Source organism: Elephas maximus, chromosome 23, assembly GCF_024166365.1.
Source record: "Elephas maximus indicus isolate mEleMax1 chromosome 23, mEleMax1 primary haplotype, whole genome shotgun sequence".
In the NCBI taxonomy this organism is placed as follows: Eukaryota; Metazoa; Chordata; class Mammalia; order Proboscidea; family Elephantidae; genus Elephas; species Elephas maximus.
This window is the reverse complement of record NC_064841.1, coordinates 15,288,684-15,311,973: the sequence shown is the minus strand read 5'-3', so window position 1 is coordinate 15,311,973 and position 23,290 is coordinate 15,288,684.

Sequence of the window (23,290 nt, the reverse complement as noted above, 5' to 3'; positions counted from 1 at the left end):
ACCAAACCCAGTGCTGTCGCGTTGATTCCGACTCATAGCGACCTTATAGGACAGAGTACAACTGCCCCATAGAGTTTCCAAAGAGCTCCTGGTGGATAGCACTTAACCATTATGCCACCAGGGTTTCCCAGGTTCTCCTGTTGACCCTCTAATAGGACAGAGTAGAACTGCCCCATAACGTGTCCAATGACCAGTTGATGCTTTCGAACTGCTGAGCTTTTGGTTAGCAGCTGAGCTCTTAACCATTGAGCACCACCAGGGCTCCAAAATATGAGAAAGCTTAGATTCATTCCTTGTTCTCTTTCTGATTTTTAACTTATTTTTTGCCTTTATTCTTTCCATAACTTGGAGAAGCTGCAGTTTGCAAGTAGGATGTTTACCTGCCGTTCCCCATCAGTTAGCGTAGAGCTAAGCATTGGTAGAGGCTCTTCTGTCACCCTTGGCAGTCAGTCCCATGCAGTGGCGGGTCTTTGATTCCTGAATTTCTCCTTCTTCTGTCATTGGTGTTTGGTAGATACAGGGAAGCAAAAAAGGAGGGAGAAGGGTCTTCCCTGAAGCCCAGAATTCTGAATGTGTGCTGGCTTTGGACACAGAAGGTGTCTTGCTGGGACCTCGGCCTCTGGGAACCATTGCCATGAGTGGTAAAAACTGCTGTACATGGCTCTCACTCCATTGCCCAGAACTGAGCAGAAGCCGTGAACAGGAGAAGCAACAGAGAGGCCTCCATTTACAGTGCTCTATTTTCTTCTCCATTTCTCAAGCTAATAATAATTGGAGCTTCCAAAGATGGTACATTATGTCTTCTCCTAGCAATATATTACAGTCTCCAGGAAAATGCTCCACATAATTCTGGCACCCCTCCCTCAAGAAGAGAAAATATATTCAAAACAGAAACTTTAATAATAATTAACATGGGCACGGGATTTAGAAGTGTACAGAGTACACACATTGTTTTGTTCAATTTAGTCCTCACAACACTTTGCAGTAGACATTACGATGAAATGGAGGCAAAGATAACTTACGTGAGATTTTCGCCAAAATCCATAGCCACTAGGCAGTAGGTTTAGAACTTGAATCTATATAAAACTTCTTATCCCAAATTTTAGCCTCGATTCCAGGGATAATTGTTGCTGTTGTTGTTGTGGAGCCCTAGTGGTGCAGTGGTTAAGAGCTCAGCTGCTAACCAAAATGTCAGCAGTGCATATCCACCAGCCAATCCTTGGAAACCCTATGAGGCAGCTCTACTCTGTCCTATAGGGTCTGTATGAGTCAGAATTGACTCGATGGCAGCAGGTTTTTTTACAGGTTGTTGTTGTATGCCATTGAGTCATTTCCGACTCATAGCGATCCCATGTGACAGAGTGGAACTGCCCCATAGGGTTTCCTGGGCTGTAATCTTTACCAGAGCAGATCACCAGGTCTTTCTTCCCACAGAGCTGCTGGGTGGGTTCAAATAGCAGACCTTTTGGTATAGCAGCCAAGTGCTTAACCATTGTGCTACCAGGGCTCCTTCCTTTGTGAATGGTAAATCATCTACAATGTGAAATTCTTATGCATTGCTAGTTTTATTGAATTAAATAATTTTTTACATGATGTTCCAAGGTTGTGTTTAATGAAGAGGTGTTTTTAACAAATTTCATTTATTTCTTTGTAGTTCTGCATTTTGTTGCATTGAATTTCTGTGTTTGGGATGTTAAAATGTTAACATCTTGTGTAGCGCAAGCTGTGCCAGGTTTTATAGGCCATCTCAACTTCGGTTATAGTTAATCTAACTGCTGCTATGCAAAAATCTATACTAAGATTCCATCTGCTTTTACAATTGTTCAAGAAAAATGCATTATTGGTATCATGTGGATGAAGTGGAATTTGAATAATATTGTCCTGCTGAAAGTTATTACTTCTGTAGCTTGCTTTTTATTTCCTTATGAATACCTAATTCGATATGATGTATTTTCTAGTATGGATAAAAAACCAAAAAAATCAAACCCATTGCCGTCGAGTCGATTGCGAATCATAGCAACCGTATAGGACAGAGTAGAACTACCCCAAGTAGTTTCCAAGGCTGTGATCTTTATGGAAGCAGAGTGTCACGTCTTTCTCCTGTGGAGCAGCTGGTGAGTTCGAACCACTGACCTTTCAATTAGCAGCTGAGCACTTTAACCACTGTGCCACTAGGGCTCCTTTCTAGTATGGATAGTGCTTATGAATGTAAATATACTATCTGTGTTTAACAAAAATCTACATCATTTATATCAATAATATTTTTTTTCCTTGAAAAATGAAACTTATTATGGCTAGAGTAAAGAATAAAATAAATATGTATACTTGTTTCCTGCTAGTAGACCATGTGAACATCTCAGTCACCCTTCTGTAGCTTTAGAAGTTGTTGTTGTTAATTGCTGTTGAGTTGAGTCTGACTCATGGTGACCCTGTGTGTGCAGAGTAGAGCTCTATAGGGTTTTCAAGGCTGTGATCTTTCAGAAGCAGATCTCCAGGCCTGTCTTTCCATGTGCTTCTGGGTGGGTGCCAACCATTCAGCTAGTAGTCCAGTGCTTAACTGTTTGTGCCACCCAGGGTCTCCAGTTTAGGAGACTAGGGATTAAATGTAAGCAGAACAAATGTAATCATGGGATTTTATTAAGGCAACATTGTTTTTGTCTCTCACTGTCCTATATATATATATATATGTATGTATGTATGAATGAAACCCTGGCGGTGTAGTGGTTAAGTTCTACGGCTGCTAATCAAAGGGTCGGCAGTTCGAATCCTCCAGGAGCTCCTTGGAAACTCTGTGGGGCAGTTCTACTCTGTCCTATAAGGTTGCTATGAGTTGGAATTGACTTGACGGCACCAGGTTTGGTTTTTTTTTTTTTTTTTTAATATATGTTATATATATATATATATATATTATGGTTGGAAAGGTAGTTTTGACAGAACCATAACATTTATGAACAATCTCAGTTTTTATTTTAAAGTCACTTTATACTGCTGATATGTTCTCAGTTCACAAACTAGAAGGGACAGTCATATATAATAATGAAAGCTTTGGAACTGAATTAAAGTTAAATCTTTTTCCCTTCCTTGCTTGGGTTCTGCTGTAGGCTGATGTTGGCAATGAGAGAAAGAGAAAGGTGGTCTCTCTCACCAAAACCTGTTGCCATGAGTTGAGTCTGACTCATAGCGAGCCTATAGGGCAGAGTAGAACTACCCCGTAGAGTTTCCAAGGAGTGGCTGGTGGATTCAAACTGCAGACCTTTTGGTCAACAGCTGAGCTGTTAACCACTGCCCCACCACTGGTTTCTCTATCTGAGTATAATTCCTAAAAAAGCTAAAAATATGACAGTCATGTAATTATAAAGGGAGCACATGTCAAAAATCTCTGTAGGTCACTAATGAGGGATTCAGCAGGATTGTATAGCTGGTTTAAGAGCATTGGAGGGATATATCACTCAGGAAAAGAAAGCTGAAGTGAATTTCCTAAATGCCTAACTGGTGGTCATCCTAGAACTGCAGTCCATTGGGTTGTATCTTCTCCTGGGCAGACATCTATAAGGTATCAGATTTCAGAGTCTGAGCCCTCATGAGTCGTGAATGGTATAGTCAAGGATTCATTCTCCCCTGGAAAGGCCGTTAGACATTACTCTAGTGGGGCACTGAAAGTACCTGCAGCAATCATCCTTTCTTTTTTTTTCCCCCCTCAGTTTTAAATACTTTTTCCTAACATCTCTTTTCCAGGCTTTTCTTTATGTTCCTCTTCTCCCCATTTTTGCTGCATGTGGTTTCTGATCCTGAAGACTGAGGAAAGAAGAAGGGTATAGGAAGTTTGTACTTAACTGGTAGTGTTACAAGCTGGTGTTGCACTCTGTGAGCTTGGTAGGTGTTTAAAGTCGACTCTTTCTCTGATGGTTCAGAGGGTTCCATGATTGTACTTCCCTGGATGTGAGTGATGTTTTTCTTCTTCTTAACTGTTTACTCCCTAGGTTTTTGTGTTTCAGAATCCTACCCCCAGATTCTCTCTTTTGGAGTTCTATTGCCCTTCTGGGCCATTGTCCCTCAGAGCTGTCCTCTTGGGCAACTTAAATGGCCCTTGGCTGGCTCTCTCTCTCTTCTATGGCCCGTATCTGGTCTGCAGGAAATCCTTGTGCACTCTTTGTCCATACAGACTCTGAAAGGGCAGCCATGTCCCAATACAGAAGCAGCTGTCATTCACTCCAACACCAAATCAGTTCACCAGCCCATCTCTCCTGCCCAAGAAGGCTCTTCTATAGAAGTAAGACACTAGTGGGGTTTCCTCCACTCTAGAGAGTGGTCCCTTTGAACCTCCTCCCATTTGAGTCATCAGTTTCCTTTGAAAATATAGTTGTTGGTCTTATATCTTATCTTATGTATAAAAAAACCAAAACCAAAACCAAACCCACTGCCATTGAGTTGATTCTGACTCATAGCAACCATTAGAACAGGGTAGAACTGCCCTGTAGAGTTTCCATGGCCCTGGTGGTGCAGTGGTTAAAAGTTACAGCTGCTAACCAAAAGGTCAGCCTTAAGAATCTACCGCCTTCTCCTTGGAAACCCTAAGGGACAGTTCTACTCTGTCCTGAAACTTTAAGTAATAGTTAATGATCCAATGGTAAGCACCCCAAACCAGACACTTCAGCTTGAACTACAGAAGTAAAAAGTGAAAGTGCTTACATAAATAATGCAATCTTAAAGGATATAAAACCAAAAAAAAAAACAAACCTCTTGCCATCGAGTTGATTCCGACTCATAGCGACACTGTAGGGTCACCATGGCACCTGGTTTGGTTTTCTGGTTTACTCTTTATGGAAGCAGACTGCCACATCTTTCTTCCTGGTGTTTCAGATGAAACTTCCAAGTCAGTAGCCTGTGATACTGGTTTTAGGCGACTAGGAGTCTCTAGGAGACACTGCCTTACAGGCAGGCTGGACTGTGCTAACTTTTCCAGAATGATTTTATCTGCTTTTATTTATTGAGAATCATCTGCAGGACACAAAGAATGAGGACAACTGTCTGGAGGAATATGGGGCATGATGTGAAGGAGTGCAGGAGTGGAGAGAAGGCCCAGAGAGACAGGTGGCTACAGAATATCTTGCTCCGTTTTCTGATCTGAAAAGATATATGGAATTGCCTTTTATAATAACCCCTCCTCCCCTTCCACATGCAAATCTTTTGTGTTTTTTTTCTGACTCTAGGCGTTCTCAGCATTTTGACTTGCTTTTACTAAATTCGGTGTTCAGAGGGGAGAATTTAGTGTGTTGTATTGTCTGTTGACTTCCCTTTCCCCTAGACAATAATTTCTTTGGAGGGAGGAATGGTATTATGCTCATTATTGTATCACCAGCCCTTAGCCCTGCCTGGCATAGAGTGTATGATCAATATCTATTTATTGAACGAATGATTGAGACAAAGAAGGAGGCATGCAGAGTAAGAATTCCCCGAGCCCCTGTTTTCTAGGAAAGGTTTTTGTCTACCCGTTTCCCTTTCAGAAGAGTTGGGTTGAGAGCGCTAGCAGGGAAGTGGAAAACCACACTTGCCTTTGCTTTGTGACACAGCCTTTCTTCTACTTAAGTGACTCTTGTTCATCTGTGCCCTGTGAATGTGTGTGTGTGGGAGGCAGCTATATAATTATTTGTAAAAATTTTGACAAATAATTACATTGCACGAATATGTATACCCTATTTTTATAAACTGCTTTAGATTGAAAGGTTCTTTAAGAATATAATGCCGTCCTTCATTATGTGCCATAGGCACTTTTAAAACTCATTTATTCAATTGAATACAATCACATCTTCTACTTTTACCCCTCTGGGCTTGGGTAGTTTGATCATCTGTTTGTGGTGATTAGCCTTCTTTGTAGTCTTTTCTTTAGTATCCCAATAAATCTTTTGAAAGTGCCCCACTTCTCTTTACTCCCTCTTTTCCCATACTAAGTGCAAAAGAACACAGCAACCCCAATTTAAAAGGAAGGTAGACATTGTTATCCCTTATGGCTATTTCCCTCTTTTCAAGAGATTAGTTTACTGCAGCATAGCAGCCCAATAGGATTGTCCTGGAAATGGATTTTCACGTGAAGTATTAATTCATGGTATTATGTAGAGCAAAAGGAAGGATCAAAATATTATAAAGAGAGAGAAGCTACATCATTATTTTTAATAGGATTGGTGCAATGAATAGTCCTTAGAGAGTGCACATCTGTTCCACTCAATGCTTTTTTCCTGAATTTACCATGAAATGTGTTTTACTGATAAGACCCAGCATTCTCATCCATTATTTCTCTAAGAGCCTGGTTACGAGAGTTAAAGTACAAGGCACTGCTACATGGTCTTGAGGTACTTCATTGAAAGAGTTTCCATTTTGCAACTCTTACATGTTTTTAGTTCCCCCACCCACTTTGGAACTAAATTGAGTTTTAATATTTAAGCTTTAATACTGAGCTTTTAACAAACACATATTATGTAAATTTACATTCAAACAACATAGCTGCTTGTTTACAGAAAAAAGATACATTTCAAATGCCTTTAATAAAGTGTTATGGAAGGATTTGAATGCTGAAGCGACAAATCATTTTGACCTTCAAACAATGGTACTTGTACTTTTCTGCTACACTAGAGAGAAATTTGAGTGGACCTGAGTTTGTTAGGGAGTACCTGACTTTCTCTGACTCTAACACATATTTAGCAAGGAGGAGTCAGGTGTGGTTTTACACTGGACTAGGATTAAACACTTGGTTTCAAATGGAAGGTCCTGTCCCCAGAGTGAATAGGGTCTCTATAAGATGAGAAATAAAACTAGATTTCTACCAGCTCTGATCTGTATATGGGAGCCTGAAGATAATGCCAAAAGACTAGAGGGAAGTACGTGACCCTCATCTGGCCTTTTGCTTCCTCTTTCTTGCCTGCTACTGTGTCTGGAGAGATTAGGGTATCCATCAGCACCTATGATGATGGGCTCTCTCCATCATCATAGCTGGGTGAGAGTCCTGTGGACCACTGTAAGGAATGTAAAGAGTCCTAATCACACCTGTTGAGCTGAGCTGACCTTGAACTCCACACATGTTGGAAAAGATTAATGTCTTAGCCAGTTTTAAAGCTCTGGCCATAAGTATCATGTGAGAGTTTCTGAAATAGAGTCCAGTGGACCATGAAGTATATATCTTAATACCACATATACAGACTTAAGTCAGTTTGGCCTGCGTACCTTCATTTTAAGGTACTAGCAGAAAGGTTGGAAGCTTGAGCCCACCCAGCGGTGCTATGGAAGAAAGTCTTGGTGATCTGCTTCTGTAAAGATTACAAGAAATCCCTATGGAGCAGTTCTACTCTGTAACAGGTAGGGTCACCATGAGTTAGGTTTGACTTGATGGGAGCAGGTTTGGTTTTTGGTTTATTGTATATATCCTGCTCTCACAACCAAACCAGACTTCTGACACCTTCATCCTTATACAAAAGCCACTAGAAAAACTGAACAATGCAGTATTACATTCGGAGATATGCTGATGTTTTTAGACACATGGTACCAGCAATAGAAATGTTCAAATGGATGGTCCTGAATTTGAATGCACTTTGGGGTAAGAAAAATTACTGGTATTTACTCTAGGGAGATTTACAAGGGAAAACACAAACAAACAAAACATTGAGTCCAAATTTCATTAAATTGTGAGTTTTAGACACTTGAGAAAAAAATGTTTATCAACATTATATTTCTTTTCTAATATATTTTCTCTCTACTTATGTTCATAATCAAGTTTGGTATTTTTTGTTGTAAATTAGGTTAATAAGAGTGACTTACAGCATTACAGCTGTAGGCGATAAGGATGGCTTATGGGAGGCGGGGCCAAGATGGCAAAAGAGTCAGATGCTTTTTATGGTCCCTCTTACAACAAAGACCTGAAGAAACAAGTGAATCGATTATATAGGACAGTCTAGGAGACCTGAACATCAAAGACAAAGTTGAGGAGTCAGACTGAGCATCAGGGGGAGGGAGAGACAGTTCAGAAGCAGCAAAAAAGTGCCAGACTTGACCTAGCCAGCACGCTGCAGGCTGGATAATTTGCTGCATGTTGGCTGAGACAAGCAGTAATGCCTGGGACACATTTTAGCACATCGAGGGAAACCAAATGGTGGAGAGTCTGCACAAGCCTCCAGAGCCAGGGGGAAGCAGCACTGGATCTGTGAAAATTAAGTGCAAGCATGTAACCTACTGTGTGGCATCAAAATAACCCTTTCCCCTATAGGGCTTCCATAATGGAGAAGTGCCTCTCCTTCCCTCACCTGCCCCCTCCCCGCTCTGCTCTAGTGCTGGTCCAGAAGAGTTCAGTGGTTGCCGTGCCCCCTAGGTCAGAAGTGGGACCCGCCACACCCAAGCCAGTCTCCCGGCCTTGGGGAGATAAATGCACGAATGAACAAACAAAAAAGTAACTGCCGGGTCCTCTAAGCTGAGAGCTCAGGACTAATTGCACCCAAACCAGTCTCCTGGCTTTAAAAAATTGCCCCACCCCCGAGGCCAGGAACTCAGGGCAGGCACTGCCCCTTTGCCTAGGCACAGGCATAAGGGGTCCATGAACTTTGGATGCCTTTCGTCCCTGCCTAGACCTGTGTAGGTTCATTGAAAAGCATAGGTATATACCTGAAGCCTAATTTCAACTGCAACAGCTAAGGGGGAGTGGCAGACTCGTGACATTTGACACTGACCTGTCCATTAAGCAGGGTCCTCACCCACTCATATCAGGGGCCTGAGGACTGGCAGCTTTATGCATCCCACATAGCTACCCATGACAGGGGTCCGAGGATAAGTGGTGTCTCCGAGTCCATACAGCCAACAGCATTGGGTGCCTAAAGTCTAGCTGCAAAATCCACCCACCTATACACTACTGGGGACCTGGACACGCCTTCCATGTAGGCACTCAGGGGCAGCTGTCAGCCCCCTACCTTGCTGAGCACATAACCCCTACTGCAGCCAGATACCTGTGCCTGCTCCAGTCACCTCTTCATAGCCCTGCTCATCTAGGACTATAGGTGAGAGCCTGCACCATGCACTTGTTGACCTATGACCTGGACATCTGAGCTGAATCCACACAAGAAAAGTAAATGAACTCCTGGGCTCACATACCTAGTAACAGCCCTAACCACCTGGTGATAGGATGTGAGACCTTCAAAGACACCGATATTCAAAGGAGCTCACATTACCAGCCTATTTGGGCATATCAAAACAAAACAAGAAGCTAGCACACAGTAAGCAAACATACGATGAAAAATACAGTAACATTGATGGCTCAGAGACAACAGTACATATCAAATCACATAAAGAGGCATACCATGATGGCTCCAGCAAACAACCAAAACAAAGAACCAGGTAACCTTCTGGAGGAAAAGAATGTCTTGGAATTACCAGAAGTAGAATTCAAAAGAATAATATAGAGAGCTCTTCAGGAGATCAGGAAGGAGAGCAGTCAAAACTCAAGGAACACAGATAAAGCAATAGAAGAACTCAGGAAAACTATACAAGAGTAAAATGACAAATTTAGGAGGCTGCTAGAATCCACAAAGAAACAACAAACAGAAATCCAAAACATTTAACAATAAAATTTGAGAATTAGATAACAGTAAGTCATAGGAGCAGAACTGAGGCAATGGAAATCAGAATTAGTGAGACTGAAGATAAAGCACTTGACACCAATTTATTTGAGGAAAAATCAGATAAAAGAATTAAAAAAAAAGAAGAAACCCTAAGAATTATGTGGGACTCTATTAAGATAAATAATCTATGAGTGATTGGAGTACCAGAATGGGGTGTGGGGGGACAGGAATAACAGAAAATACAGAGAGAATTTTTGAAGATTTGCTGGCAGAAAACTTCTCTGGTATCACGAAAGATGAGAAGATATCTATCCAAGTAGCTTATCAAACCCCACGCAAAGGTTATCCCAAAAGAAAGTCACCAAGACATAAACAAACTTGCCAAAACCAAAGTAAAGAGAGAATTTAAGAGCAGCTTTTTTAGGGGTAAATGAAAAGTCACCTACAAAGGAGAGTCGGCAAGACTAAGCTGTAACTACTCAGCAGAAACCATGCAGGCAAGAAGGCAATAGGATGAAATATATAAAGCCTTGAAGGAAAAAAAAAAAATGCCAGCCAAGAATTTTATATCCAGCAAAACTGTCTCTCAAATATGAAGGCAAAATTAGAGCATTTCCAGGTAAAGAGAAGCTACAGAAATTTGTAAAAACCAAACCAAAATCACAAGAAATTTTAAAGGGAGTCCTCCAACTAGAAAATAAAAAATATCAGATAAGAACCCAAGACTAGAACACAGGACAGAACAACAAGATATCAACCCAGATAGGGAACTCACAAAAATAAGGCAAATCTAAAACAATGAAAATACCAGAACAGAGATGTCAATATGTAAAAGATGACAATATTAAAACAAAAATAAGGGACTAAATAGTGTAGTCATAGAGCTTTCATATGGAGAAGTTAGGGAGATATCAAGAAATAAAAGATAGGCTTAAACTTACAAAAATAGAGGTAAATTTTAAGGTAACCACAAAGGAAACTAATAAACCTACACATCAAAATAAAAAAGGAGAAAAACATAGAATCAGCAAATACAAAATCAACAACAATGAAAAACAAGAAAAGAAAATACATAAAGAAAAATGACTCAGCGCAGAAACTTAAGTAGGACAAAGAAACTGTCAATGCTACAAAAAAAACCAAAACAAAACAAAATGACAGCACTAAACTCATTCCTATCAATAATTATACTGACTGTAAATGGACTAAGTGCATCAGTAAAGAGACAGAGAGTGGCAGAATGGATTAAAAAAAAAAAAAAAGTATCCCTCTATGTGCTGCTGACAAGAGACACACCGTAGACTCAAAATATATCAAGCAAACAACAAAAAAGAGCAGGAGCGGCAATATTAATCTCTGACAAAAAAGACTTTAAAGCAAAATCCACCACCAAGGATAAGGAAGGAGGCTATATAATGATTAAAGGGTCAGGGCACCGGAAGAACATAACTATAACAAATAATTACACACCAAACGACAGGGCTCCAAAATACATAAACAAACTCTTACAGCATTGAAAAGAGAAATAGCTCCACAATAGTAGTAGGAGACTTCAACACACCACTTTCAGTGAAGGACAGAACATCCAGAAAGAAGCTAAATGAAGACACAAAATACCCAAATGCCACAATCAACCAACTTGATCTCATACTTGATCTCATAGACATACAGAACACTCCATCAAACAGCAGTCAAGTATACTTTCTTTTCCGATGCACATGGAACATTCTCCAGAAAAGACCACATATTAGGCCACAAAACCAGCCTTACAGAATCCAAAATATTGAAATATTACAAAGCATCTTTTTGACCATAAAGCCATAAAAGTAGAAATCAATCACAGAAAAAGCAAGGAAAAAAAAAAAATCAAATACATGGAAACTGAACAATACCTAGCTCAAAAACTACTGGGTTATAGAAGAAATCAAGGATGGAATAAAAAAACTCATAGAATCAAATGAGAATGAAAACACATCCTACTAGAACATTTGAGACACAGGTCAATTTATAGCAGCAAATGTACACATCCAAAAAGAAGAAAGGATCAAAATTAAAACATTAACACTACAACTGAAACAAATAGAGAGCAGCAAAAGAAGCCCTCAGGCACAAGAAGAAAGGAAATAATAGAAATTAGAGAAGAAATAAATGAAATAGAGAATAGAAAAACAATGGAAAGAGTCAACAATACCAAAAGCTGGTTATTTGAAAAGATCAACAAAATCGATAAGCCACTGGCCAAGCTGACAAAAGAAAAACAGGAGAGGAAGCAAATAACCCAAATAAGAAATGAGATGGGTGATATCACAACAGACCCAACTGAAATTAAAGAATCAGAACAGAATACTATAAAAAATTGTACTCTAACAAATTTGAAAACCTTAGAGGAAATGGACAAATTTCTAGAAACACACTACCTATCTAAACTAAGGCAACCAGAGGTAGAACAACTAAATAAACCTATAACAAAAAGAAGAGATTGAAGAGGAAATTAAAAACTCCCAACAAATTAAAAGCCCTGGCCCTGATGGCTTCACTGGAGAATTCTACCAAACTTTCAAAGAGTTAACACCAGTACTACTAAAGGTATTTCACAGCATAGGAAAAAAAAAATTTTTTGTTTTTTTTTTTATAGAAAAGAATGGAATATTCCTGAGCTCATTCTATGAAGCCAGCGTAACCCTGGTACCAAAACCAGGTTAAGATATGACAAAAAAAGAAAATTACAGACCAATATCCCTCATGAACATAGATGCAAAAATCTTTAACAAAATTCTAGCCAATAGAATTCAAGATATCAGAAAAATAATTCATCATGACCAAGTGGTATTCATACCAGGTATGTAGGGATGGTTCAACATTAGAAAAACAATGTTATCCATCACATAAATAAAACAGAAGATAAGAACCACATGATCTTATGAAATGATGCAGAAAACGCATTTGACAAAGCCCAACACCCATTCCTGATACAAACTCTCAGCAAAATAGGAGTAGAGGGGAAATTCCTCAACATAATAACATACTTTTATACAAAGCCAACAGGCAACATCATCCTAAATGGAGAGAGTCTAAAAGCATTATTCACCTTGAGAACAGGAACCAGAAAAGGACGCCCTTTATCACCAATCTTATTCAGTATTGTGCTGGAGGTCCTAACCATAGCGATAAGGTAAGAAAAAGAAATAAAGCGCATCCAAATTGGTAAGGAAGAAGTAAAAGAAAAAACCGAAAACCAAACCTGTTGCCATCGAGTTGATTCTGACTTATAGCAACCCTTATAGGACAGAATAGAACTGCCCCATGGGGTTTCCAAGGAGCACCTGGTGGATTCGAACTGACGACCTTTTGGTTAGCAGCTAAACTCTTAACCACTATGCCACCAGGGTTTCCAGGTATAAGTAGAAACATCCCCACTTGCAGATGATATGATCTTGTACACAGAAAAATCTCCAAAGAATCTATAAGAAAACTGCTGGAACTAATAGAAGATTTCAGCAAAGTATCAGGATACAAGATAAACATACTAAAAATCAGATGGATTCCTCTACATCAACAAAGAGAACTTCGCAACGGAAATCACCAAATCCATACCATTTACAGTCGCCCCCAAGAAGATAAAATACTTAGGAATAAATCTAACCAGAAACGTAAAAGATCTACACAAAGAAAACTACAAGACACTACTGCAGGAAACCAAAAGAGACCTACATAAGTAGAAAAACATACCTTGCTCCTGGATAGGAAGACTCAACCTTGTGAAAATACCTATTTTTACTCAAAACTATATACAGGTACAATTTAATCCTGATCCAAATTCCAAAGACATTTTTTGTCGAGATAGAGAAACAAATGACCACCTTCATATGGAATGGGAAGAACTCCAAGATAAGTAAAGCATTACTGAAGAAGATCAAAGTGGGAGGCTTCACACTACCTGATCTTGGAACCTATTATACTGCCATAGTAGTCAAAACAGGCTGGTACTCGTGCAACAAGAGATACATAGAACAATGGAACAGAATTGAGAATCTAGACATAAATTCATCCACCTATGAGCATCTGATATTTGACAAAGCCCCAAAGTCTGTTAAATGGGGAAAAGACAAATGGTGCAGGCATAACTGGATGTCCATGTGCAAAAAAACTAAACAAGACCCATACCTCACACCAGGTACAAAAACTAACTCAAATGGGTCAAAAGCCTAAATATAAAATCTAAAATGATAAAGATCATGGGTGAAAAAATAGGGACAGTGCTAGGAGCCCTAGTACATGGCATAAACAAAATACAAACTGTAACTAACAATGCACAAACACCAAAAGAGAAACCAGATAAGTGGGAGCTCCTAAAAATCAAACACGTATGTTCATCAAAAGACTTCACAAAAAGAGTAAAAAGACAACCCTATCCTGATAAGGGTCTAATCTCTAAAATTGATAAGTTACTGCAACACCTCAACAACAAAAAGACCAATAACCCAATTAAAAAATGGGCAAAGAATATGAACAGACACTTCACTGAAGAAGACATTCAGGTGGCTAACAGATACATGAGAAAATGCTCATGATCATTAGCCTTTAGAGAAATGCAAATCAAAAAAACTAATCCAAAATGCTAATCCAAAAAACACAAAATAATAAATTTGGAGAGGTTGCGGAGAGACTGGAACACTTATGCATTGCTGGTGGGAATGTAAAATGGTACAACCACTTTGGAAGTTGATTTGATGCTTCCTTAAAAAGCTAGAAATAGAAGTACCATATGATCCAGCAATCCCACTCCTTGGAATGTATCCTAGAGAAGTAAGAGCCTTCACAGGAATAGATATATGCACACCCATGTTCATTGCAGCACTGTTCACAATAGCAAAAAAGATGGAAACAACCTTGGTGCCCATCAACAGATGAATGGATAAGGAAATTATGGTACTATGCAATGGTAAAGAACAACAGTGAACCTGCAAAACATCTCACAGATCAGATGAATCTGGAGAGCAGTATGCTGAGTGAAATTAGTCAGTCACAAAAGGACAAATATTATATGAGACCACTATTATCAAAACTCAATAAAAGGTTTAAACACAGAAGAAAACATTCTTTGATGGTTATGATGGTAGGGAGGAAGAGAGGAATTCACTAACTAGATAGTAGACAAGAATCGTCTTAGGTGAAGGGAAGGACAACACACAGTACAGGGGAAGTCAGGACTAAACCAAAAGCTGAGAAGTTTCCTGAACACAACCCAACACTTTGAGGGACAGAGTAACTGGGCCTGGAGTTTGGTGACCATGCGTTCAGGGGACATCTAGGTCAATTGGCATAACAAAGTTTATTAAGAAAATATTCTGCATCCCACTTTGGTGAGTGGCAATCTAAGATGCATCAATTGGTCCCAATCCACTTGGAGCAAAGGGGAATGAAGAATACCAAAGACACAAGGAAAATATTAGCCCAAGAGAAAAGGGCCACATAAACCAGAGACTCCATCGGCCTAAGATCGGAAGAGCTAGATGATGCCTGACTACCACCAATGACCATGTTGATAGGGAACATAACAGAGATCATTGATGGAGTGGGAGAAAATTGTGGAGCAGTACTCAAATTCGCTTAAAAAGACCATACTTAATAGCCTGACTGAGATTGGAGGAACCCCCAAAGCCATGGCCCCTGGACACTCTGTTAACCCAGAACTAAAACCATTCCCGAAGCCCATGCTTCAGACAAAGATTAGACAGGAGTATAAAACAAAATAATACTAGTGAAGAGTGTGCATTTTAGTTCAGCCAGATACTCAAGACCAAAATGGTGGCTCCTGTCCCAAGGCAGAATAAGAAGACAGGAAGGGACAGGAGCTGGTTGGATGGACACTGGAAACCGAGGGTAGAAAGGGGGAGTGTGCTGTCATAGGGATTGTAACTAGTGTCACATAACAATATGTGTATAAATTTTTGTATGAGAAATTAACTTGAGCTGAAAATTTTACCAAAAGCACAATAAAAAGCTTAAAAAAAAAAAGAGTGGTTTCCAATGCTTTGAATTATGATTACTGCCCATGAAGGTATTACTAGTAAATATGAGATCACAGTAGAAAGACATTTGGACTAATAGGAAAACGGAACTCATTATCTCTAAAAGAGATCATAGGTCAACCTATGACAGATGCTAGAAAAGAGCTTCTAGAAAAGTTATAAATACATGTAAATATGCTAGAACCACAATAGGCTTTTAAAAGGATGGTAGAGATTGTTGATATATGGAAATCATCTTTGACATAACGTTATCGAGGATAATATTGAATCCTAATAGAAAATAATTGGATCATGATGTTCTGATCCTGTTTCATTTTGAGATTTCTTATTATTTTTCTATTATGACCCTTCCCCGTAGACATTGAAAAGAGGCTGCAACCTGTTGTCATTGAGTCGATTCCAACTCATAGCAACCCTATACAGCAGAGTGGTACTGCCCCATAAGGTTACCAAGGAACGGCTGTGGATTTGAACTGCTGACCTTTTGGTTAGCAGCAGAGCTCTTAACCACTGTGCCACCAGGGCTCAGAGAAGAGGTCAGAAGAGGAAAATTCCACTGAATTATGGTTAAAAAAGATGCCTAGTGAATAATAAGACTTTTGGTATAGAAGCCCCAGATTTCTATATGTTGCAATATCTAGACCAGCTAATACTCTCATATTTCAGTTAATTTCAAAGGGAATAATTTTCTGCCAAATTCAGGTGTTTCACATATAATAGCAATGTGGCAAAGGAAGCTGTTTCTCCCCATTTTATGCTCTGAACTGTCCCCAATCCCAAACTTCAAAATATGTATATTCTATTATTAAAAGAAAATATACAATTTAAGTTTATATTTGTTCCTATGAAATTTCTCCAAAATTTCAAACTGCCAAGATACTATTTTTCCACTTTTCTTTCTTCTGAAGCTATGTCTTTGTATTCCTAGTATCTAAAGGGGCACTGGTTCCAGAAGAACCAGGGGATACCATGTGGTTTAAAATCAGAAAAGGTGTGTGTCGGGGTTGTAACTTTTCACAATATTTATTCGGTCTGTATGCTGAGCAAATAATCCGAGAAGCTGGACTGTATGAAGAAGAACATAGCATCAGGATTGGAGGAAGACTCATTTAACAACTTGTGATATGCAGATGACATAACTTTGCTGAAAGTGAAGAGGACTCGAAGCACCTTCTGATGACGATCAAAGACCACAGCCTTCAGTATGCATTACACCTCAACATAAAGAAAACAAAAATCTTCACAACTGGACCGATAAGCAGCATCATAATAAACGGAGAAAATACTGAAGTTGTCACAGATTTCATTTTACTTGGATCCACAATCAATGCCCATGGAAGCAGCAGTCAAGAAATCAAATGACGTATTGCAATGGCCAAATCTACTGCATAAGATCTCTTGAAATTGCTGAGAAGCAAAAATACCACTTTGAGAACTAAGGTGTGCCTGACCCAAGCCATGGTATTTTCAGTTGCCTCATATGCATGTGAATGCTAGAAAATGAATAAGGAATACCAGAGAGGAATTGATGCCTTTGAATTATGGGGTCGGTGAAGAATATTGACTTGGACTGCCAGAAGAATGAACAATTCTGCCTTGGAGAAAGTACAGCCAGATTGCTCCTTGGAAGCGAGGATGACAAGACTTCATCCCAGATACTTTGGACATGTTATCAGGAGGGACCAGTCTCTGGAGAAGAACATCATGCTTGGTAAAGTAGAGGGTCGGTAAAAAAGAAGATGACCCTCAATGAGATGGATTACCTGCAACAGTGTGCTCAGACATAGCAAGAATTGTGAAGATTGCACAGGACCAGGCAGCGTTTCATTCTGTTGTACATAGGACCACTATTTATGAGTGAGAACTAACTTGTTGGCACCTAACAACAACAAAGAATAAAATATGTATATATGTTTTTGACTCTGATTGACATCTGAATTATATATAACTTATATATAATGGACTTAAATGTCTTTTGAGTTTATATTTTTGTTAGCTAGACGTGGCTAACTGAGCTAACCACTTAGCCCTGGCCACTGAACCTACTAGGCCTTCCTTGGGAGAAAGATGTGGCAGTCTCCTCCAGTGAAGATTTACAAAAGTCTTGGAAACCCTATGGGGCAATTCTACTCTGTCCTATAGGGTTCCTATGAGTCAAAATCGACTCAATGACAGTGAGGTTTTTTTTTTAAGACATAGCGTATCCTATTATTTATTATTTCCTTACTTTTCATTGTATTTTTTTTGGTAGAAATGCCTTTAATGGAAATTCTTATTAAGAAAAACAATAGGAAGCATTTTTTAATTCACCAAGTTTCAAATTGTTAACTTAAGGAGTTGTGAGAAACAATCTAGTTCTGCCATCTCATTTGATACTTGAACGGTAGGTCAAATACTTTTAAGTGTGTTTATGTCATATGCAGTACATATGATAACTGTGTGTGTGTGTATGTATACTTGCATACCACACATATATATTCATACTGAAGACATTGGTGTATGGTTTTAATATATTAAGCTTCTGGGTTTGTTTGCACATTTCAAGTGGAATATAATTTAGATGCAATTCTACATGAATTGTGTTTCATGCCTGAAACTGTTACAAAGAATATGTTGGCTGGAGCCTTAAAATGAGACATTCTCAGATCTTAAAGAAAAAAGAAAAACTCTCAGCAGTTACTAGGAAATAACTCTGTTTTGGAACAATGCTGTTGAAGTGTCTCATATTTAAGAAAAAAAATTAAAAAGATTTTAAAGTCTTAAAAAGTTTTGCCGTAGTTTATATATATTTTCTAATGGTAATTTCATAAATTATTTTTAAATAGTTCTGTAACTTCTTATATTAAAAAAATAACCTTCTATACAAAAAAGATGTGCTTCATCTTCTGTTTCACTCAATATAACTTTTTTTCCCTTTAAATTCTTGGTTTTGTATTGTCACAATGCTTGGCTTTGTGTTACCCCTCAAAGTGCTTCATGATCATAAAATTGGGACTAAGTAGGAATTAAATGTACCTAAGCTTGATGGTTGTTGCTCACCAACTACATAATTATTGCCAGGGAGGCTAAAAATGCAGAATGTCTGTCAAATCTAAAAGAAGCATGTGGGGAGGCAGCAGTGGGGAAGATGAAAATCACAACTGGAGGTAATGATTACACTGAGTGCCTTGCTACAGAAAACATAGCATTTAGAAATTCATGAGCCTTCCTTTGAAATGTTCAACAAACCATACATTAACTAAGACACTGATGACGGCACTGCCTGCACACAAAGCTACCCATAATTTTTGGGAAGGCTCTTTGTGTGCAACTTGAAGAACCATAAATCTTTGACTTCAGCATTGACTTTGGTGACAAGTAAGTTTGAGGTAAATAATACTGAAACTTTCACTTCTCAGGCATTCAGTAAAAGGAGTGCCATACCACTTTTCCTAAAACCAAAACCAAACCCATTGCCATCGAGTCGATTCCAACTCACAGCGACCCTATAGGGCAGAGTAGAACTGCCCCATAGGGTTTCCAAGGATACAGTTCCTAAAAAAGGGTTTATTTATTTATTTTAAACTTAAGTGCAATATATATCCACGAAGATAAAGAAAACTGTGACCTTCCATTGCTAAATAACACACAGTGTATTAGCTTTACTTTCTGGCTTTCTGGGATCCATCCTATAAAAAATTAATCACTGCAGACACATTCTTCAAAAATCCATTTGGGGCTCTGTTTAGGGGAGAGCAGTTATGCTCCTAGTTTATTTAGTGAGGAGGGAGGTTGTCTCACATCTATTCCTGCCGACATGCTTCTCTGATATTCTGGCTGCCACTAGGGGCCAATGCTACTTTGGTGTTGACCACTCCCATTCTGCCCTGGAACACAGAGAAGCTTCCCCCCCGCCCCGCCCCCTAACTGGCAGCAATTGAGGAACAAAAGCAGAAAAACCACAATTTCCTTTGCTCCCTGACTCCTGGTAAGTGGTCAGTACGTATTTGTTAAATAAATGAATGACTCAATATCTTTTATTTTTCAAAATCCCGCCATGCAGTGTTACTGGCCTTCACTGAAGGGTTGGTATACGTATTCAGCCTTTTCTTTGTTCATTTACTATCTTCTTTCCAAGTATAGTCCGAAGGTTTCTCTGCCTGAGAAATGGGACTCCATCACAAAGCCTTTTGCCTTTCACAGACACAAAAACCCTTTGAAATCTTGGAAATTACTGCTTTTTGACCCAGGGGGAGGATGCCATCTTATTTTTGCGGAAAGGGCTGTGGGTAATGGTAGTGCTGAAATGCTTGCTCTTCTCTTTAAGCTATTAACCATCTTTTTCTTAGTACACCAATTTTGTAACAATATATATCAATCTTTTAAATCTTTGGTTTCATTTGTTTGGAATTCTGATCATGATGTAGGAAAGTGAAAGAGGGTGTTACAGATTGAATTGAGTCCCCCAGAAAGGTATGTTGCAGACTTAACTTCTGTACCTGTGAATGTGACACTGTTTGGAAAAAAAAGATCTTTCTTTGAAGATGTTATCAGTTAAATTAATTTAAGGAGGGCATGCTGGGGGAGCATGGGTCCTGATCCCTTCTAAGTGGTGTCTTATAAAAGGGGAAAACAGACAGGGAGATAGAGTCACATGGGGGGAAGACACTATGTGAAGCTACATCTACAAGCCAAGAGACACCTGAGACTACCAGAAGCTGGAAAAGATAAGGAAGAACCTTCCCCTGGAGCAGACAGAGAGATCATGGCACTCCCGATGCCCTGGATTCAGATTTCTAGCTTCCAGAACTGTAAGACAATAAATTTCTGTTCTTACAAGCCACCCACATTGTGGTATTTTATCCATGGCAGCCCTGGGAAATGGAGACTCGAGACAAGGGAAGAAAAATAGCTGGTATTGAATGTCTCTCAAAAAAAAAAAAAAAATTTTTTTTTTTTTTTTACTCTATATTAGGCCCAGTTACTCTTGGGAGGTATTGATATCATTCCTTTTTCACAGAGGAGTAAATGATTCTCCAAAAAGTAACTTGGATAGGTCCTCAAGTTAATGACTGCCAGAGCTAGGATTAGAATCCAGGCATATCTAACTCTAACCAGTGTCTGTTCCATAGTACAGCACTTCTCCAGAATCTTGATGGAGTGAGGGAAACAGGAGTCATTAGAGCATAAGGACAGTTGTTGCACAGGGCCTGTGTGGGAAACATGAAGAATTTTGTGTTTCAGCTTTTGAGGAATGGGCATCTTGGGATGTGGAAGAGAGGGTTGTTCTCATCAGAGGAGATCTTGCAGTTTTGCTTATTGACCTGATGTCAACTGATTTCCCACTGAAGCCATTTGTAGAGGTCTTTGGGGGGTATTGTGGCTTCTTGATGCCAAATTGGAATTAAAAGCCCAATTTTAAAATACTACCTATTTCATGGAGTTGTGAAGATCAATCAAACATTATTTCACAGAGTAACATGAACTACAAGGAAACTATGAAATAATGTTCAGATATTATTTTTGCACTTCTTTATTATTGTGGTTCAGTGCTGTCCATTGATTTCTGACTCATAGCAAACCTGTGTACAACCAAACAAAACACTGCCCAGTCCTGCGTCATCCTCACGATCTCTGCTATGCTTGAGCCCATTGTTGGCAGCCACTGTGTCAGTTCATCTCATTGAGGGTCTTCCTATTTTTCCGTGACCTTCTACTTTACCCAGCATGATGTCCTTTTCCGGGAACTGGTCCCTTCTGATAACACGTCCAAAGTACGTAAGATGTAGTCTCGCCATACTTGCTTCTAAGACGTATTCTGGCTGTACTTTCTCCAAGACAAATGTGTTCATTCATTTGGCAGTCCATGATATATTCAATATTCTTCACCAACACCATAACTCAAAGGCATCAATTCTTCTTCGGTCTTCCTTATTCATTGTCCAGCTTTCACATGCATATGTGATTGAAAATACCTTGGCTTGGGTCAGGTGCACCTTAGTGTTCAGGGTGACATCTTTGCAACACTTTGAAGAGGTCCTTTGCAGCAGATTTGCCCAATGCAATGCGTCGTTTGATTTCTTGACTGCTGATTCCATGAGTGTTTATTGTGGATCCAAATAAATTGAAATTGTTGACAACTTCAGTCTTTTCTCCATTTATCATGATGTTGCTTATTGGTCCTGGTTTGAGGATTTTTGTTTTCTTCATGTTGGGGTGTAATCTGTTCTGAAGGCTGTGGTCTTTGATCTTCATAAATGAGTACTTCAAGTCTTCTTCACTTTGAGCAAGCAAGGATGTGTCATCTGTATCACTCAGGTTGTTAATGAGCCTTCCTCCAATCCTGATGCCCGGTCTTCTTGATGTAGTTCAGCTTCCCAGATTATTGCTCAGCATACAGACTGAATAAGTATGGTGAAAGGATACAACCCTAATGCACACCTTTCCTGACTGTAAACCACGCAGTATTCCCTTGTTCTGTTAGAACGACTGCCCCTTTGCCTATGTATAGGTTTCTCATGGGTACAATTAAGTGTTCTGGAATTTCCGTTCTTTGCAATGTTATCTATAATTTGTTATGATCTACATAATCGAATGTCTTTGCATAGTCAATAAAACACAGGTAAACACCTTTCTGGTATTCTCTGCTTTCACCCAAGATCCATCTGACATCAGCAATGATATTTATCCTGCCACATCCTGTTCTGAATTCGGCTTGAATTTCTGGCAGTTCTCTGTTGATGTACTGTTGCAACTGATTTTGAATTATCTTCAGCAAAATTTTGCTTGTGTGTGATATTGTTATTTATCAATTATTTCCACATTTGGTTGGATCACCTTTCTTTGGAATAGGCATATAGATCTCTTCCAGTCAGTTGGCCAGGTAGCTGTCTTCCAAATTTCTTGTCATAGATGAGTAAGCACTTCTAGCAATGCATCTATTTGTTGAAACATCTCAATTTGTATTCCATCAATTCCTGGAGCCTTGTTTTTCATCACTGACTTTAGTGCAGCTCGGACTTCTTCCTTCAGTACCATCGGTTCTTGATCATATGCTACCTCCTAAAATGAGTTAACATCGGCCAATTCTTTTTGGTAAGTGACTCTGTCTGTTCCTTCCATCTTCTTTTGATGTGTCCTGCATCGTTCAGTATTTTGCCCACAGAGTCCTTCAGTATCTCAAGTTGAGGCTTGAGTTTTTTCTTCAGTTCTTTTAGCTTGAGAAATGCAAAGCATTTCTTTTGCTTTTCCAACTTCAGGTCTTTGTACGTGTCAATACTTTATTTTGTCTTCTTGAGCTACCCTTTGAAATCTTCTGTTCAGCTCTTTTACTTCATCATTTCTTCCTTTTACTTTAGGTACATGCTGTTCAAGAGCAAGTTTCAGAGTCTCTTCTGACATTCATTTTGGTCTTTTCTTTCTTACCTGTCTTTTTAATGACCGCTTGCTTTCTTCATGTGTGATATCCTTGATGTCATTCCGCAGCTGATCTGGTCTTCGGTCATTACTGTTCAATGTGTCAAGCCTATTCTTGAGATGGTCTCTAAATTTAGGTGGGATATACTCTTTTTAGGATGTATACACATTTAGGTCTTTAATCCATTTTTATTTGTTTTTCTGTATGGTGTAAAACATGGATCCTGTTTCATTTTTCTCCATGTGGAAATCCAATTTTCCAAACACCAT